Raw genomic sequence first — 20,794 nt, 5'->3', positions numbered from 1 at the left:
CTTGTGGAGTTTCTCACAGATATAAGACTTAAATCTAGTTTATTTGCATAATCACATAGCAGAAATTACTCGTTCCCAGGGGCAGACGAATTCACATGCATAAAGTTGAGGTCTATTTTAGTATGATCCACAAGCAGTTGGTTAATTTCCTCACTGAAGTCCGCTGATACATTCAATGAAAAATAGCCAATCAGATCAGTTGTTTGCGATCATTTTAAAAATAAACCAGCTGTGTTAAGGTCTGGATGACAGCAGACCCCTCTTTTCCTGCAGCAGCTATGGTCAAGGGGAAGACCGAGGAGAGAAGATGCAAGAACAGGGCCTCAAGGTTAAGCCCTTGGCCAATGGCAAACCTTCTCTAGCAGCAGCCTGTAGTAATGAGAGAGATTTTTATTAAAGCAGACAATGGGTGGTATTACACCGAACTGTCGCTTTTCTAGGGGAGGTAAAGTGGCTGAGGAAATATTTGAGCCTGCTGTCAGGCCTGAAATCTTTTGACTTTGTTCCCAGGAAGCAAGACTGGGGCCTAACTCCAGATGTCGCTGATGGGATTTACTGTGCAGCTTGAAAATGCAGGTTGGTTATTTAATGAAGAAAATCAGAAGTCTTGCCTCTTTAAAGCTGGTTTTAAGTATTTATTTTATTCCTTGCTATCAGGAAGTTGTGTGTGTGTGTATGTGTGTGTGTGTGTATGTGTGTGCACACACACACATTGAAAGAGAAGTGGAAGAGGGAGAGAGGGATGGGGAGAAAGAATGAGAGAGAGAGAGGAAGATTTAATAATTTTATGTATTAAATGTTGGACATATTGAAAGCAGAGGAGGTAACATCACTTATGTAGACGTTACCTGAATTCCTCCAGAAACCAAGCAAAATCAAAGTAAGCTAATTAGAGTAAGTTTACTAGAGCAATATTCTTCACCAAACATTGGCAGAGTTGGCTTGGTTACTGTGATAAGTACTGCAAGTCATTCCCTAAAGGAGCCTCATCCTTTCCTTGGCTACACCCTTTGTGTGTGCTCTTCCTTAAGGAGGCTTGGAAGGTTTTTCTCTCTTTTCTCTTGAAAGGGCAGCTGAGCCGCGCGGTGGCTCAATCCTGTAATCCCAGCACTTTGGGAGGCCGAGACAGGCAGATCACGAGGTCAGGAGATCGAGATCATCCTGGCTAACACGGTGAAACCCCGTCTCTACTAAAAAAAAAACACAAAAAAACTAGCCGGGCGAGGTGGTGGGCGCCTGTAGTCCCAGCTACTCGGGAGGCTGAGGCAGGAGAATGGCGTAAACCCGGGAGGCGGAGCTTGCAGTGAGCTGAGGTCCGGCCACTGCACTCCAGCCTGGGTGGAAAAAAAAAAAGAAAGGGCAGCTGAAACGCCTCTTCCTCCAGGAAGCCTTTCCTGGAGAAAAGAAGTGGCCCCCCTTTCTCTGGACTCCCATAGAACTTTACTTCCATGTCTTTCTGGCATGTATTTAATTGTGCCACATATCATAGTAATCTGTGTTCACATTTCTCTAATCATATTTACCTAATCTTTTCTACTGATTTATAAGCTCCACCAAGCAATATTTAGGGTAGATTTCACTTTGTACCTCCACATGGATTTTAGCACAGTACCTTGCACCTTATAGGCACACAATAAGCGTGTGTTTAATTAATAAAATAAATGCATCCAAAGTCACTTATACTGTACAGTAGTAACCTATAACCTAAGTGTTCTTACCAGAGAAGATAAAATTAAAACTCCATTTAAAAATTTTTCTTATTTTCTCCATCCTAATTCAGTATCAGGCATCTTAAATTTGGTCAGAATTAGTTTAGTAGTTTAGAGTTTAATGGTTTAAGCAAACATTTTTCTTTTCCTTCCTTTTTCTTTCTTTGGAACCAGAAGAAACTTTGCTGGACAAAAAGGAAAAATATCTGGGTGGGAGAAATTGGGTGGGGCCAGTTAAGCCTGCATTCCGCTACTGGATTTAGTTGAAAATATCAAGCTGTTTTCAAGAATTCTGGATTAAACTCCCTCCCTCGCATTGTATTCAGGGGTGCCTTCCTTGAAGAATTGAAAGCAGAAAGATTTGGGAGCTGAGAGTTAAGCTGAACAAAAGGTAACTATTTTAAATCAAAACATCTGCTAGAGAGGTGCATTTAACTTAAATTCCAAGGGGCAATTGCCTTTCAGCTCTCACCTCGTGGACCTATCTTCTCTGATAAATTTTCCCTGGCTACATTAATAAAAGTTGGGGAGGAAGTGTCATTTTGCTATACTTTAGAAATAGCAACTTAAAATATACTTCATCTTCTTTTAATGTCCCAGAAGTTGTGCCTTTCATCTCCCAGTTGTTCTTTATAATACATGGTGTGATGTGGCCTTAACAGATAAGCAATTCCTGTTCTTTTTGCTCAGCATCCAAGAGTTCTGGAAGATTTTGGAGACCCATTTGTTGTGGTGATAGTGGTATTTATTTCTCAATTTGTGATGTATGGTGTTATCTACCATGGTTGTGTGGGTTGATGAAGCCACTGCTATTAGTTCATGATGACTAAAGAGAACCTATGGGGAAGGTAGTAGGAAGAGCTTAACTGGAATCTCCAGAAATGGTGCCTTCAGGAGTCAAAGCTTGGACTCTCTCATTTGAATGCTCTCCCATGCTGCAGTCTGAAAGTTTGTGTCTCTCCCAAAATTCATGTGTTGAAATCCTAACTCTAAGATGATAAATTAGAAGATGATGCCTTTGGGAGGTGACTAAATCGTAAGGGCCCATTCCCTCATGAACAGGAACGGGCTGAAGAGAGATTCTTTGTCCCCTTCACTCTGTGAGGACACCGCAAGAAGGCACTGTCTATAATCCAGAAAGCAGACCTGCACCAAACACCAAATCTGCCTTGATCTTGGCTTGCTAGCTTCCAGAGTTGTAAGAAATACATTTTTGCTGTTTATAAGCCACCTGGTTTATGGTACTTTGTTCTGGCAGTCCAAACAGTCTAAGACAAAAAACTAGTACTGCAAAGTGGGGGTGCTGCTGTATTAAATACTTAAAATGTGGAAGTAGCTTTGGAACTGGATAATGAATAGAGGCTGGAAGAGTTTTGAGGTGCATGCTAGAAAAAGCCTATATTGTAGTGAACTAACCATTAAGGGTAATATTGCTGAGGGCCCAGAAAGAGAAAAGAAGAGCTGTAGAGAAAACCTCAGTCTTTTTAGAGAATACCTAAGTGGTCATGAACAGAAAATGTTAGTAGAAATATGAACGGTAAAGGTTATTCTGATGAGGCCATTCAGATGGAAATGAGAAATATGTTATTGAAAATGGGAGAAAAGGCAATTCTATTTTTAAAGTGGCAAAGAATTTGGCTGCTTTGTGTTCTTGTTCTAGTGTTTTGTGGAAGGTAGAACTTGTGAGTGATGAAATTAAATATTTAGCTGAAACTATTTCTAAGCAAAGTGGTGAAAGTGTAGCCTGGTTTCTCTTGATTGCTCATAGTAAAATGCAAGAAGAGAGAAATGATTTAAAGATGGAATTGTTAATTAAAAGGAATGCAGAGCTTAAAATTTTAGAAGATTCTTAGTCTATTCACATTGAAAAAATATGAGAAAATTTGTGTGGAAGAGAACAAGCATTCAGCCAAATGATTATTTTATAAGAAGGTTGGTATAGATTGTCATCTCAATGGAAACCAGGTGCTATTCATCAAGATAATTGAGACATTTATCATCTCAGCCCTGGAACCAAAGATAGAAGAAGTGACTCAGGATGCAGAACAAGGAATAGGTCTTTGAGAAAGAAAGCCATAAGAGTGAGGTAAAGGGCAGATGTGGAATGATCCAGCCTCAGAGGATGTTTCATACTAAGGTCAAGATGCATATGGAGCCAGGAACCCAGGTGCTCATTCTAACAATGTGAAAGAATTCTGTTTTACCAACCCTAGAGGGAGTTGTTCAAAGTTCCAGAAAACAGCAGTAAGATTCGTGATGCCAAGGAAGGGTGGACTATATATTTCTGTAATTTAATTTAAATGAAATCCAGGACCCATTGTTTGAGACAATGGATTAAGAACGACTCAGAAAGCATTTTGGAGATCACTGGGGCTGCCCTTCCCATCATAGGTCCTGGAGTGCAGAACAATATCAAAGGAAGGCCATCACTGTCCAGAGCAGCCTTATATCAGGGGCTCCACTCCCTGCACTCCAAGACTGTGCCCCTTGGCTGCCCCAGGGCCAGCTCAGGTGGCTCCAGTGCAGCATGGTCTGCACCCAGCAAAGCTATGGGGGCACGGCTGCCTCTAACTGGATTTCAGAGAATGCCCTGGAAAGTCATAGGCCCAGGCAGACAAACGCCACAAAGGTGGGGCCACCATAGAGAGTCCCCACTAAGGCAATACCCAGTGGAACCATGGGAGTGGGGCCACCCCTGAGACCACAGACCAGGAGAGCCCCTAGCATGTGATTCCCATCTGGGAGAACTGCAGGCACTCAATTCCAAACCGAGAGAGCTGTGCCATAGGCTACACCTGGAAAATCTGTGTTATCAGAGCTGTCCAAGGCCATGAAGGCAGGCAAAACTGCAGAGGTAGGACTGCCATCCCAGTGGGTGTGCAAGGCAGGACCTCTGCCCCAGCACCTAGACAGCAGAACACTGAACTGAAAAGATTATGCTTGAGCATTAAGATTTTGGACTTGTTCAGAATTTGCCACTTCTTTCTTTACTATTTCTCTATCTTGGAATGGGAATATCTAGCCTATGCCTGTCCCATCATTTTATTTTGAAAGCACTTAACGTGTTTAATTTCAGAGGCTCACAGCTCAGGATGGATAGTACCTCGGGTCTCATGCATATCTAATTTGGATGACATTTAGATGAGACCCTGGACTTCGGACTTTTAAATTGATGCTGGACTGAGTTAAAACTTCAGGCTCTTGGGATGAATTGAATATATTCGCATGCAAGAAGGACATGAGGCTGAGTGCACTGGCTCATGCCTGTAATCCCAGCACTTTGGGAGGCCAAGGTGGGTGGATCACCTGAGGTCAGGAGTTTGAGACCAGCCTGGTCAACATGATGAAGCCCTGTCTCTACTAAAAATACAAAAAATTAGCTGGGCGTGGTGGCAGGCACCTGTAATCCCAGCTACTGAGGAGGCAGAGGCAGGAGAATCGCTTGAACCTGGAAGGTAGAGGTTGCAATGAGCCAAGATTGTGCCATTGTAGTCCAGCCTGTGCAACAAGAGTGAAACTCCATCCACCTCCCCCACCCCCAAAAAAAGACATGAATTTGGGTACAGGCAGGGGTGAAATGCTATGGTCTGAACGTTTGTTTCTCCTCCAAAATTCATGTTGAAACCCTAGCCCTCAAGGTAACGGTATTATGAGGTCCTGCCTTTGGGAGGTGATTAGGTCATCAGGGCAGTCCTCATGAATGGGATTAATGCCCTCATCAAAAAGGCTAGAGGGAGACCCCCACCCCTTTCAACATGTGAGGACACAGCAAGAAGGCACTGTCTATAGGCAGAAAGCAGATCCTCACCAGACCCTGAATCTGCCCTGAGTTTGGACTTCCCGACCTCGGGAGCTGTGAGAAATAAATTTTCATAATTTATAAGCCACCCAGTTTATAGTATTTTGTTGTGGCAGCTCAAATGGAATAAGACATCCCAGTTTGGACTTTTTGGAAAGAGGAATCTAGTGAGAAATAATGTTTCAAGAACTGGAGATTAGTCTAAAGAGGCCCAATAAATGAAAAGAGGAAAGGGACTTACTTGTTTGTCTTCACAAATACAAAGGAATACCTCTCAGCCCTGGAACCAAAGATAGAAGAAGTGACTCAAGGATGCAGAGCAAGGACTGGGTCTTTAAGAAGCAAGGCCAAGGGCTGGGCGTGGTGGCTCGCACCTATAATCCCAGTATTTTGGGAGGCAGAGGTGGGCAGATCACTTGAGGTCAGGAGTTCAAGACCAGCCTGGCCAACATGGTGAAACTCCATCTCTACTAAAATACAAAATTAGCTGGGCATGATGATGCACGCCTGTAATCCCAACTACTTGGGAGGCTGAGACAGGAGAATCGCTTGAACCAAGGAAGTTGCAATGAGCCAAGATTGCACCATTGTACTCCAGCCTGGACAAAAAGAGCAAAACTCCATCTCAAAAAGAAAAAAAGTAAATAAATAAACCAAGACCAGAAGAGTGAGGTAAGGTGTGGATGTGGAATGATTCCACCTCAGAGGATGCTTGATGTGTAACGTCAAGATGCACCTGGAGCCAGGGACCCAGGTGCTCATTCTAACACCATGAAGGAATTCTGTTTTGCCAAATTACAGGGAGTTTTTCAAAGTTCCAGAAAACAGCAGTAAGGTTCAGTGATGCCAAGGAAGGGTGGACTATATTTCCGTAATTTAATTTAAAGAACTGACATAGGTTTCTCAGGGATACACAAAAGAGGTTCTTACTCTCACAGAAAGAGCTGGCTCTCAAATCACTTTAGGGAATGCAGTTCCCAGTAAACAGGAACCTTCTATAAGGGAAACAGAGAAACGTCAGGGAGGGCTCCCAGAGAGCTGCTGGGCTGGTGTTGGTGTCTCTGAACTTGAAAGAGTGGCCTCATGACACCCAGATTTCCAAGACACAGACCAACTGTCTTGGGGGACAAGTTGGAAGGTTGATATGGCAAGAGTTAAAACAAACAAATAAACAAACCTTGCAAACTAGATTTAGTTGCTGCTTCAGGAAGGCACTGCCATTGCTGGGGTGACCTGAAAACCTGTTTGCCAACAGGAGCAGGGAACCCCCGTTCCTTCATCCAGGCTTGTGGTCTCTCTCTCTCTCTCTGGTGCCCCCTACTGGCGGAGCCTAACGGTGTCAGCTGGCCAAGCAGAAAGGTGCTGTGCAGAGTCCCAGCCTCAGTGGAATACAGGAGCGTGGGTCTGGAGTTGGCGAGGTCACAACTTTATAAGTGGCACGTTCTCCTTATAGCGTCCCAAGACCCATGTTTCTTTCCTAGCAGAACCGTGTATTACCGATTACAGCTAGAACTGTATTTGAGCCCTTTCCAGGTACCTTCTCTTGGGAGAACCATACCTATCTTCTACAGACTTAAAAATCCTGCCATCTCAAAAGCTGAGGCACATGTTTGACTATATTTATCCTTTCCATTCCTAGCTATTAACAGAAAAAAAGATCGACTTTCACTTTCTTCTGAAAAGTCAAGAGCATGTCCACCAAACTCTCTAGCAAATATCCGATAGTTGAAGTTTCTCATCACCACTGTATAAAATATATATTCAATTACCAATTCTATATATTACTTCTATATATTTTTTTATCTGTCTAAAATGCATGATTAATTTTCTCCTTCTGACCAGATGGCCTATACTAAAGTTCCAGAGCAGGTCACTTATATTTTTTTCGGACTCACTCCTCCACAGTGTTTCTGTTTTTGGGTTACTCAAGTGAATATCTTATTGATATATCATACCATTCAGTCTCCCCTTATTACAGCCTATCACTTGGGAATATGGCATGCTTCTCCATCACTGTATTTTAATCTGAGGCCCCTTCCGACCATGTCTCAAAAAAATCACACTATGATATAACCTCAACTTGGTTCATTCACAATGCACACTGAGACGGTATGATATAGTGACCTCTGGACTAGATTGCCCATGTCCAAATCCTTATTTTTTTTTTCACATTTCTTTTTTTTTTTTTTTTTTTTTTTTTTTTGAGACGGAGTCTCGCTCTGTCACCCAGGCTGGAGTGCTGTGGCCGGATCTCAGCTCACTGCAGGCTCCACCTTCCGGGTTCACACCATTCTCCTGCCTCAGCCTCCCGAGTAGCGGGGACTACAGGTGCCACCACCTCGCCCGGCTAGTTTTTTGTAGGTTTTAGTAGAGACGGGGTTTCACCGTGTTAGCCAGGATGGTCTCGATCTCCTGACCTCGTGATCCACCTGTTTCGGCCTCCCAAAGTGCTGGGATTACAGGCTTGAGCCACCGCGCCCGGCCTCCAAATCCTTATTTTTCTACCTACCAGCTGTACATGTCCTTGTGCAAGTTATTTAACTTCCATAAGCCTCATTTTTCTCCATCTGTGAAATGGAAGTAACAACAGTACCTACTTTGTAAGGTTGTTTCTAAGATGAAAAGAGATATACAGATAGTAAGTACTCAATCAATGACAGCTATTATTAGTATAATGGTTTTGAGGCTATTACTATTATTTCCATCTCCTCTCTGCTTTCCAATATTTTGGGGGTGCAAATCCCCAGGCATATCCCCTACTCTTATTCATATTCTCATCTTACACTTGTTGTCTTCCATAGGAACCACATTCATAGGTTTATTAAGGTGATTGTCCTTCTTTCTTCCTTTACTTAAAGTTTTTCAGTTGGGTCACCCAGATTCTGGTCAAATATCCTTCCCTCACCAAGAATATATCATTCATCCCAGTACATAAACCATGGCTTTGTCTTATAAATGTCACTTCTCTTTACCAGCTTTTTAATTGTACATTCAACCCACAGATTCTTCTTTCTCTTCAAAGTCTTTATTATTGGTAGAGAAAACCATTATATAAGTTTATCATCTAGGGCTGGGCATGGTGGCTCACAGCTGTAGTCCCAGCACTTCAGGAGGCCGAGGCAATGAATCCCTTGAGCTCAGGAGTTCAAGAGAAGCCTGGGCAACATGGCGAAACCCTGTCTCTACCAAAAATACAAAAAATTAGGCGGGTATGATGGTGTGCTCCTGTGGTTCCAGCTATTTGGGAGGCTGAGATGGGATGATCACTTGAGCCAGGAGACGGAGGTTGCAGTGAGCCAAGATCGTGCCACTGCACTCCAGCCCGGGTGACAGAGTGATACCCATTTCAAAAAAGAAAAAAAAAAAGTTCATCATCTGTACTCTTGAGTCCTTTGATTCCTCACCCAAGGCATAGTTTATTTTCAGAAATGTCATTCATGCAGTATTTTAGCTCAAGACATACTGGGAGAAGATTTCCAGGAGAAAGTTAATAAGGATCTTCAAATGGCAGAAGAATCAGGAAGATCAGACCTGAGAGCTTAATGGAATAGCTTTCAAAAGCATGATGAATCATCTTGGGTGTGCAACTTGGATACAATGCTTATTTCATATAGGCTAAGTAGAGAGTATTGAGCCTGTCAGAAAAGGAAGCTTTCAGCCTGATGCCAAAGAAATTTGCTAGTCAAAATAACCAGTCAAATAATTTCCAAATTAATTATTTTTCATTTTGTGTTTGCATTTATACATCCAGTCTCATATTCTCAAAGGAATAAGTTATGATTTTAGCACACAGAAGTTTAGCTTCTTCTCATCACTACCCTAAACCATCCAAATTATAAAAGTGAAACTATATATTACACAGTGATACCTTCATAAATCTATTTCCAAATGCCAGAAAATAGGCATCATGAGTGGGGAATTTCATATGTGTCCATGCATGTACAGAGTTCAGGCTCAGAGAGATAAATGTGTCAAGAATGCATAACCACAGCCGAGTAATTATGCAACTTCTATTTCTGCCAATAAATTTCGAGCCTGATTTATGTCAGATCAGAATATAAATCCAGTCTTTGCACCGATTATCAAAAATACACTTTTCAGGCTGGGCGCAGTGGCTCATGCCTGTAATCCCAGCACTTTAGGAGGCCGCAGCGGACAGATCACTGGAGGTAAGGAGTTCAAGACCAGCCTGGCCAACATGGTGAAACCCCATCTCTACTAAAAAATACAAAAATTAGCCAGAAGTGGTAGTGTGGTGGCAGGTGCCTATAATCCCAGCTACTTGGGAGGCTGAGGTAGGAGAAGCACTTGAACCTGGGAGGTGGAAGTTTCAGTGAGCCAATATGGCAGCACTGCACTCCAGCCTGTGCAACAGAACAAGACTCTATAAAAAAAAAAGAAAGAAATAAATAAAGGAAAAAAAAAAAAACTTTTCACACTTTTCAGTGTTGAATGTATTATTTTCAGACAGAATATAGTTAATGGAATGCTATATTGGGTCCATACTGCAAAGTCTGCTGGGCCTTGGTGGGGTGGAGTGGAGCCTGTCTGGAGAAAAAAGACAAGACTCAGCTCTGAAAAGAGAACTGAAACGAAGGATCCAGAAATTGTGATGACTTGATAAACCTTGGGCCTAAGCTCTCATATGAGCAAATAATGAGAGCAGCCATCTTAATTTTGATGGAAAATAAATGGGTGCATCATCTCATTTACTAAAAAAAATAATGAGATGAAATTGTTCTGAGGGAGTGGATTCCCAGGATTCTCCACCCTGTGTATGCCTCACTTCTGCCAGGTGCCACCAATCACCAACTCTAAATTTGTAAGGCCAGGGCAATGCATCTGTGTCCTGGAGAATCACTTGGGGAGTTTTGAAAAATACTGACATCCGGCTCTACCTAGGAAATGTTAGTTTAATTAGACTGGGATGCAGCCTAGGCATTGCTAGTTTTCTTAAAGCACACCAGGTAAGAAGCATTGGTCTAGGCCAACTGCCCTGAGGGTGGCTCCTGCCTTGCAAAGACTATGACAAAGTCTTTCTGCAGAGGTGCACACAGAACAACAGTGGGGCCTCTTCCCCATTCTTGCTGCCCTTTCTCCTTCATGCTCTTTATTCTCCTGCCTTGTAGCGCCAGTCCTTGACTACAGATTGTCTTGTATCTATTGTCTATAATTTAATGCTTCTGATTCCCAGATGCCTGTTGGTCCCTCCCTGGCCTGCTCTGACTCCAGAAATGTGTATTTTTTTCTGAGTATTTGCCCACTCTGTTGCAAACTCTGGCTTTGCAAGCTCCCCTAGCTGCATTGACTTGAAGCAAGCATCTGATTCAACCCTCTCAGTTGGATTCTAACTTCCAGTCCCTTTCCTCCGGCAGGAGGCTGGGGACATCTCCATAGGCAGCACCTGACCATATTTGCTGAACACTTAACTTCTGTGGGAAGAGATGAAGTCCCAGCCTGTCCATCTAGATAACAATCTTCTTGTCATGGGATGAAACCAGCCTTGAATCCTGCATGAGGAAATTATAGCAGAGTGAGAGAGAGAAAGCCTAGGTGACTAGGGGGTAGGTTCCTGAGCTAGGGCCTGAGATGTGGAAAGGAGAGACTATAAAGAGAAGGGAGAAGAGAAAATGATGAGTAAGACTATCTTCTTTAGGTAAACCTAAGTGTGTATTATAAATGTTAGCACTGGCCACTGTCGCTTATAAATTGATAGTGTCATTTTTAAAATTCTGTATCATGTCTTCTTCATGACTTTTTAATACCACCATTGTCTCAAGGTACAAGCCCAGAAGTGTAAGTTGAAAAGAAAATGTCTATAAAATAATACACATGCTCTAATTTTCAACCAAACATTAAAAGTAAACCTAAAACCCACTGCTGATATCCATGTATAATCCCTTTTGGCTCCCAGAGGTACCTCTGTTAACAAATGTGTAGTCCTGGAAGAACTGTTTGACATACAAAAAAATACATGTATGATATTGCTTCATGTGTGTTTTATGTAACCGGAATAATACCACATATATCATTAGGAAAATTACTTTTTTTTCACTCAATAGTCTAGAGTGGAGATCTTTCATTTCACCACATATAAATCTCATTCTACTCAACTACTAAATGCTAACTATGGACATATAAGCTGCTTCCAATGGATACGATTATAAACAATTGTATAAATACAATGTATAGCTTATATGTGTGTGTGTGAAGGTTTCTTTAGAGAAGATCAAGAAAAGTAAAATTGTTAGACAATAGGGTAGATGAATTTTTATTTTAAATCGGTATTGTCAAATTTATACCTCACCTAGTAATGCAAGAGAATACCATTTTACCATACTCTACTCAACACTATTACATATTTTACTTTATTTTATTATTATTATTTTTAGATGAAGTCTTACTCTGTCACCCAGGCTGGAGTAAAGTGGCCCATTCTGGGCTTACTGTAACGTCTGCCTCCCAGGTTCAAGCGATTCTCCTGCCTCAGACTTCTGAGTAGCTGGGCTTACAGACACCCATCAACACTCTCAGCTAATTTTTGTATTTTTTGTAGAGACGGGGTTTCACCATGTTGGCCAGGCTGGTCTCGAACACCTGACCTCAAGTGATCTGCCTGCCTCAGCCTCCCAAAGTGCTGGGATTACAAGCGCGAGCCACCATGCAACATATTTCAAATGTTGCTTCTCTGGAATTGTATTTCTTTGTTTGTATTTATGTATTTTTTTATTACTTGTGTGGTGAAAATATGCTTCATTATTGTTTCAATTTGCTTTTCATTGATTACAAGTAAGATTGAACATTTTTGTGTATGCCTACTATTATTTGGTTTTACTCCTTTATGAATCCATTTTCCATATTCTTTGCCCATTTTTCTATTGGGTGACTTATGTTTTTTCTTATTGATAGAGGAGTGATTTATAGATTATGGATTTCCTTCAGGACACAACTCACATTGTAGTCTACTTGAATGGCTCCCCCCGGTGGTGTACAGTACACAGCCTGCACAGCCGTAACTGGCACTCAGCTTTTGTTTGTGATCAATATGTAAATATTTTATCCTTACTCTGTCTCTTGTCTTTACATTTTACTTGTGTTATTTTTCACAGTGTAGAAGTTGTCTTTCTAGTCATATTTATCGGTCTTTTCCTTTGTGTTGTTTGCCTTCTGAGTCTTGTTTAAGATAATCTTTCCCACCCAAAGTAAAACATTTTCCTGTATGGCCTCTGATTCTTTTATAGTTTTACTTTTTATGCTCATATATTTAATCTATCTGGAAACGACTGGTGGATGATGTGAGGTAGGGATCTAACATTATCTTTGTCCAAATGGATAACTAATAATACCAACAAATTATTGAATAGACATCCAAAAGACATCTCTTACCTAAAATACTACCTCTACCACCATGCCTGGCTAATTTGTGTATTTTTAGTAGAGACAGGTTTCACTATGTTGGCCAGACTCATCTTGAACTCCTGACCTCAGGTGATCCACCTGCCTTGGCCTCCCAAAGTGCTGGGATTACAGACATGAGGTAGGAGAATTGCTTGAACCCGGGAGGCAGAGGTTGTAGTGAGCTGAAATCATGCCATTGCACTCCAGTCTGGGGGACAAGACTGAGACTTCTCAAAAAAATTTTTTTTAATTTAAAAAAATTAAAAAATTAAAAAATAAAATACTACCTCTATCATATGGCATTTTTTCCTGTATTCATAGGTTCATTTTGAGGCTCTGCATTCTATTCTTATGATTAAAATTATATTTGGAGAAATTATTCATTTAGCTACAGTGGTCATGGGTAATCACGATCTGTTAGTAAGTGAGAGGTTTGGTTTAAATAAAGATCAACTCTATATTGAGTTTAATTCACAGTATATAACTTAATGTTATAATAAACTATGTATTATACATAATATGGAGTTCTCACTTCTGACAGGAGGCTCAGTCTAAATTATGCTTTTGTTATCTTTTAAAGTTCCCACATTGAGGACCTGCATGACACTTAGACAAAGATCTTGGTGTCCAGTGAAGTGGTCAACTTGTTTTTATTTCTTCCTGAATATTATTATGACTTGAAACTCGTAACTCGATTCATAGTGTATTAATAACATTAATTCATATATCTTTTAAGTTTAAGTGAACTGATCATTTAGAACAAGAGTTCAAGAATATAAATATGCAGTTTTCCATGGGCCCATATGAACTTTAAATGCCATCTGATAGCACAGTTTGACAATTAGTAGTCAGTGAATAAATATATGCAGAATGAATGAAAGTAGTACTATGTGTAACTTGAAAACCGCCATTCACACTCTTTTTTCTAGGCACTTCACTGATTTGCTTCATTCAGAGTAGCTGTTTTGCTCTTGCTGTTTTAAGACATATGGTATTAGAACTTGGCATGAATCGCTTTCTTTGCCAGAAAATTTTGAGTCAATTTAAGCTTTTTTCTTTGACCTTTTAAAAAAAAAAAAAAAAAAAACAACCTAAGACACTTAGTTGTTTAGTTATTGGCTATCAAATAAACCCCCGAAGCATAAATATTATTCTCCATATTGGCTTTCTATATGGTACAATTGAATGAAAACTGGACTTACTTTACTCTCCCTTCTCTCTGGAGAGCACGGCCTATGTAGACTAGAATGTGAATGATGACCCCTGGATTGTGCAGTGCACAGTACTGTTCTCCTTCCACCTCCCACTTCCATTCTCTATGTTTCTGTATTCAAAAAGATCCTCCTGGTTCTGCCTATAGATAGATCCGTTGATGCCTATGATTTGCAGCTCTGTGTTCCTAGAAGAACTCATCCCACAGACTGCAAAGGTTACTCATGTAATTAGCCTGGAGACTTCTAGCAGTTTCCAGGCCTGAGTTCTTATCAGGGTTTGTCTTACAAGAGTTCAAATGGTCTCCTGTATGACTATTTTAAAAATATGGAGACCAGGCACAGTGGCTCATGCCTATAATCCCAGCACTTTGGAAGGCCAAGGTGGGTGGATCACGAGATCAGGAGTTCAAGACCAGCCTGGCCAACATGGTAAAACCCTGTCTCTACTAAAAATGCAAAAATCAGCCAGGCGTGGTGGTGCATGCCTGTAATCGCAGCTACTCGGGAGGCTGAGGCAGAAGAATTGCTTGAATCCGGGAGGCAGAGGTTGCAGTGAGCAGAGATCATGCCACTGCACTCCAACCTGGGCGACAAAGCTAGACTCCATCTCAAAAAAAAAAAAAAAAAGAAAAAAATAGAGTCCAACAACACTTTCAGAATGGCTGTACAGGAGGATGGCTTGCTCACTCACACAGGTACTGTTGATTCTGCACAAGTATCTATTTGACAATGCAAGGCTCATACCTTGAGTCAAACTTGTAACCAGTTGAGCACAGAGACTCTGTTCAGTATAGCAAACATAGTTTACGTGGGCCCACCCAGAAACTTTCTACAGGTACATTCCACATGCCGAGTGATGCTGGCTGATTCAGCCTGTTGTGTGCAACTCTATGCTTCTTTCCTAAAGCCTCTGTGAGAAGATGCAAAGTTCAAGTCAAAATTCCAAGACTTACAGATTGTTAGAACTGAAAATACTTTAGGGACTTTCTTGTTGAACCATCTCATTTTAGAACTGGGATGACTGCCTGTTGACTTTAGTATATTTCATTTACAAATATATAGGCACACACATTTATAACACATATAATCAACCATATTAATCATATTAATAGCAAATGAATGAAAAATTCATATACATTTAAACTTTAAGTGAACTGGTCATTTGGGATATAAGCATGTGACGTTAGCTCTCCTTTCTTTAAAATATCTGCAGCTCCCATTGGGGTGTGTGTGTGTGTGTGTGTGTGTGTGTGTGTATGTGTGTGTTTCCAAGAACATAGCAGTGGAGAAGTTACTAATTGCCACCCATTAGGCAGATGGGATTGGTTAAAATGTGGAACAGTTGCCAGCTCCCTGTGGAATTCTGGCTGGCTGTTTCTTTACTCCAAAGTCTGTTTTACTTTGTGAAATAGTTTTATTTTTTTAAGTAACATTTACTTTTTATTCCCCAAAGGGATGCTGGGAAGAAGACTCCCCTTATTGCTATTCTCATAGTAACACGTGAGAGAACTACATGTACACAGGGTTTGACAGTCTCTTCCTGGGAACACACACTGCAAATAGCCCAGAGGATCTAGGCAGCCACCTGTCACTCAGCTTAGCACCTACATCTGTACCCTTCCTTCCCAGCCTAGGCCCCTTTACACTGATGGAAATGATAGTACATGGCAATTCTCCAAATCAAGGTTGTTTAAAAATTCCTACAGTCCACTGATTAGGCATTTATTCCCCTGTGGTTATTTCTAAAGGTAAAAATAACACCTTGGAGAGTTTGTGGATCTTTCTAGTTAGTGTCCTGTGACCCCATATAGACTTCAGCCCCAAAATGCATGACCATCACATTTATAAAGAACTACTCAGAACAAGTTAAACCTAAGAGCAATGCCCTCTAGCAAACTAGAGTCTAGAATATACTAGTAAGAGACCAATCATTCCACAAATATTTATTGAGGCTCTCTCTTCTGGGCACTGCAGAGTTCATAAGAAAAAAGCAGATCCACCTCTGTCTTCAAAAGTCTCAAAGTGCAAGGTAGAGAATGAAAAGTCACAGGGTGATTGCAAGAGAGGAGACTGAGCACAATTACATTGGAAGTTCACTGTGTGGGGGCTAGGAGGGCTCTTAACTCAGACTTGGGCAGCCATAAAGGTTACCTAGAAGAAGGCCAGAGGGGAGCTAGCTGGACACAGATACGGAGGAACAGTGCTCAAGGCAGAAAGAACAGCATGTGTGAAAACCTGAGAACAAGAGGCAGCAAGGCACATTCAGGACAATGAACACCAGTTTAATCTGGCTAGAGTGGAGAGTGAGTGTGCGCATGTGTGTGCGGGGGTAAAGGCAGATTTGGGAGGGATGTCCAAGATGCCCCTGGACAGAGGACTGGGAGCTAAATTATTAAGGGCTGGCCTTTTAAGTTCTTTGTAGATGACTAACCGTTATCCATGAACCATTCATCCATTAATATACCTACCATGTGCCAGGAACTAGTGCTGGGGATAAAGCAACAAATAAAACAGACAAAGAATGAGCCCTCAAGGAGCTTCCATTCTCATGAAGGGCAGAGGAAAGTCAATGAACAAGTAATCAAATTGAATATATAGTAAGTCAAGCAGCAATAAATGCCAAGAAGAGGAATAACTCAGGGTGGGCGATAAGGAATGTGGCAGGATGGTTCTCATTTCACATAGGGCAATGAGGTCTCACTGATGTGGTGGCATTCAGCAGAGATCTAAGGAAATGCAGGAAGAAGTTATGAATATCTGTGCAGGGGAAAGTCTGGGCAGAGGAAAGAGCATGGAGGGCTGGATCACCAGGTGCTCAGCGTGTTGTGGGAACACCCAGAGGCTACTCTGGTCTGGAGCAAAGGGAGAGAGCACAGAAGCAGTAGGAGATGAAGTCTGAGCAACAGAAGGGCAAGACTGCAGAGGGACTTGTAGGGTTGTATCCTGAGTGTGGTAGGAAATCAAACGTGAGTTTTCAGTAGGGAGGTAGCATAGTTGCTTGCATAGTTCTGCTTGCATAGTTCTAGCTGCAGAAGAATGGATTGAGGGTGGAGTTTGGGGATGGAGTGGCAGAGTAGACGGGGGAGACCTGCTTATTGCATAAAATCAGATAAGTAATGATGATGACCTAAGCAAGGTAATAGTATTGGAATATGTGACAAATTAGAGGCAGAAGAGAGAGAGAAAATTGAAGGATGCTAAGAGGACCCCGTTCCTTGATTCCAAAATGTTTTTTATCACAACTTGCACACTGACTGAAGTTTTTCCTATTATAGTATCTCTCTCGAGTTTAAAGAATTGAAAGATTCTATTTGGGCACATTGTGTTTTTGTTTTTGGTCGGAAAAACATAGAATTTAGAGAGAAAAATAAGGATGATATATAAAACAATACATTTACATAAATTAAAGATGTATGCATATGAAGCAGTACTTATAACTTTGGAAGAAGACGTGCAATATAGAAGGTGCACAGGAAATAGAATAGGATGGTTGCCTACAGTGGGGAGAAGTAAGACAAGAGGATGCTATAAAAATAATAAAACAAAACCAAACAAAAGAACAAAGTTCCAGAATGCATATTTTTTTCTTCTTTCTTCCTTTTTCAACTTTTGTTTTAGGTTTAGAGATATATGTGCAGAATTATTATGTAGGTAAACTGCACATAGGTAGCAAGTATAGTACCCTGTCTTTTCAGACAGATCAAAACAGTAAACATTGTTGAGCACTAGCAACTCAGTACTGCTTAGTTAGCTGTTCTAGTTTAGAGGAGGTCACTGAGAGAACAGGTCTCGGGATAGTCAGGCTTTAACAGCGAATGGTGAAAAGGAGAGAGCTAGGCAAATGATGCCCAGAAAGGTGGGTACCATGTGACCAGTCAGAGATAGGTCTTTGGGACATAAGAAGTGAGAAAAACAGAATTCTGAAAACAAATTTTACCTCCTCCACAGTTCCACCTAAAATTAACTCTGCTTGAAGTTTTATTTTTACTTCTCCTTACCCCCAAACCCCTGCTCCAACCCAGTTTTCCAAATGATATCCTGTTCTGACATTTAAGAAAAAACTTTAGTGTTTTCCTCTCTGCGCTCAGTGGAATTTCACCAATTTCTTTGGAATGACAAGTATCAGAAAAAGTTCTGCGGCTGCTGCTGAAACCACTGCTCCATAATCTACTGAGGTTCAAGGTCTCGTAGAAAGAAAATTTGCAGTCGATTAATTTAAAGTTAAAAAAAAAATAAAACTGGCAGTCAGAAGGCTACTTGGGTTTTATCTCAGTTTATCTCAGTTTTGTGCTGATAACATAGCTAAGTACTTCTTAGTTTACAAAGCATGTTCACATTTCTTAATCTGTTTGATCTTCATATCAACTCTTGTGAGGCAGCTACTTTACAAATGAGAAAACTAAAACTCAGAGAGATTAAATGACTAACGCCAGTTGCTTAACTTGTAATCTGCACTCTTTCTGTGTTAGAACTCTTCCTGTGTCCTGAGGTCAGGTTCTAAACCTGTCTTTGCTTCCTATAAGTGGGAACATTGTAACATTTGCCAATGAACTTCATGAGGATATAGAAAAGAAAAGTGGTGATAGTATGGGTGGCACAACCCGTTGGATGAAAAGGGCCAATATACGTTTACCATTGTTTGTATCATTATTTTTTTTTAAATATTAGCGATCAGGTCTTTGCAGCTTATAAACCATCTTAAAAGGGTAGTATTTAGCAAGAACGGACCTGGGAACCCCCAAATTGGCTCCCTACCATCAGGCAAACTTGTCTGTGAATTTCCCAAGGGAAGAAATATGTGCAGAGGCCAGTACTGGACGAAGGAGCACCATTGGCTGGAGCCTTGGCCTACAAATGCAGGGTATCTTCCAACTGATCTTAGTTGGACTACAGTTGAATCTTCAGTTGAATCTTGGATCGTATCACTCCATTGAGGAAGAAGTCTGGTCCAAAGCCCACCAGCCAGCAAAATGAAGAGGAAGCAGAAAATAGAAATGGCCAGGCGCTCTCCTAAGTGAGTGTAGTCCCAGCTCTCCTTGCCACTCCAGCCTGGTAAAGAGAGCATCTGGCCCTAAATAGATGTATTCTGTGGCTCTAGGCTCTAGTGCCTAGATAATGTAGAGTGGTCTCTTTGAACTTGGGCAGTCTCGAGCATGGGTTTTCTTCATGGGAGGGGAGAAGTGTTAGAGTTCTGGATTGGGAGAGTTGCTAAAAGCCCTCCTAGCTAAGGGTTCTGTATTAGCCCATTCTCACATTACTATAAAGAAATACCTGAGACTGTGTAATTTATAAAGAAAAGAGGTTTAATTGGCTCATGGTTCCACAAGCTGTACAGGAAGCATGATGCTAACATCTGCTTGGCTTCTGGGGAGGTTTCAGGAAACTTACAATCCTAGTGGAAGGCAAAGGGGAAGCAGCCGCATCTTACATGGCTGGAGGAGGAGGGAGCCAGAGCAGGGAGATGCCACACACTTTTAAACAAACAGATCTCTTGAGCACTCACTTACTATCACAAGAAGAGCACCAAGGGGGAAATCCACACCCATGATCCAATCACCTCCCACCAGGCCCCACCTCCAACATTGGGGATTACAACTGGACATGAGATTTGGGCCAGGACACAGATCCAAATCATACAGGGTTCTGAAAGTAAGCGGAACCCCCAAATTTGGAAATGAGATCAGGAAGTTAAAATTCTCTAAAATTCATTCATCCCATAACATTTTGTGTGATATTATGCCAGAGCCTGGGATACAGAAATAAGTACTTGCTCAGTTATATCTAGATCTAGATCTAGGACCATATCTCTAACTATCTATATCTATCTATCTATCTATCTATCTATCTATCTATCTATCTACTATCTATCTATCATCTATCCATCTATCATCTATCTAATCTATTTATTTGTCTATTTATCTATCTAATCAGTCTCTCAGTCCATCTATCTAGAGTCACATATTGTAAATAGTCTACTTAAATAAAAACTTCCCAGATTTTAACTATTCAACAAAGTGATTTTGAGATTTAGAGATAGTCTTACTAAGGAGATAGATTCCTATAAAACACCAGGAAATATTCTACTAAACAAATACACAAACAGGAGATCCATAACTTGAAAGAAGGCAGTGAAAATGCCTGGCAAAGAGAAGGCAAGTGTTTTAGAGCTTGAGCAAGAAGGTATGAGTATTCCTCTGGTATTATTTTAGGGAGAAGAAGTTCTTCGAGCAATGGTGTTTAGTTTTTCAGACAGAAATGTCCCTAAAGAGGGGCAGTTTATCAGCCACCACGTATTGCTGGAGCCATCTATCCAGATTGCCAGTCTCTTGGGCTCTCGGTCAGAATTTTCCTTAACTCCTCTTTCTCTGTGTCCTGAGAGGGGCTGTCCACTGGACAGAAGACTCATTATAAATGGCCACCTGATTTTTCCCTCTCAGAATATATTTCCCACTGGCCGGGCGTGGTGGCTCATGCCTATAATCCCAGCACTTTGGGAGGCTAAGGTGTGTAGATCATGAGGTCAGGAGTTCGAGACCAGCCTGGTCAACATGGTGAAACCCTGTCTCTATTAAAAATACAAAAATTAGCTGGGTGTGGTGGCAGGCACCTGTAATCTCAGCTATTCAGGAGGCTGAGGCACCAGAACTGTTGGAACCCGCGGGGCAGAGGTTGCA

General features: G+C 41.3%; 1 protein-coding gene across 2 annotated transcripts in view; it reads left to right on the top strand.

Annotated features, from left to right (window-relative positions):
- Window positions 1–555: 555 nt before the first annotated feature.
- CALD1 (caldesmon 1) overlaps window positions 556–20,794 on the top strand; it is a 236,683-nt gene continuing 216,444 nt past the window's right edge. The window contains exon 1 of one of the 2 annotated variants that reach the window (XM_033194671.1): window positions 556–576. The gene's annotated coding sequence lies outside the window, so the exon portion shown is untranslated. Of the gene's footprint in view, window positions 577–1,974; window positions 2,101–20,794 lie in introns of those variants that run through there. The other variant, XM_033194670.1, reaches the window with a different exon arrangement.

Source organism: Trachypithecus francoisi, unplaced genomic scaffold, assembly GCF_009764315.1.
Source record: "Trachypithecus francoisi isolate TF-2019V2 unplaced genomic scaffold, Tfra_2.0 Lachesis_group4, whole genome shotgun sequence".
Lineage (NCBI taxonomy): Eukaryota > Metazoa > Chordata > Mammalia > Primates > Cercopithecidae > Trachypithecus > Trachypithecus francoisi.
This window is presented reverse-complemented; position numbering and strand designations above follow the sequence as displayed.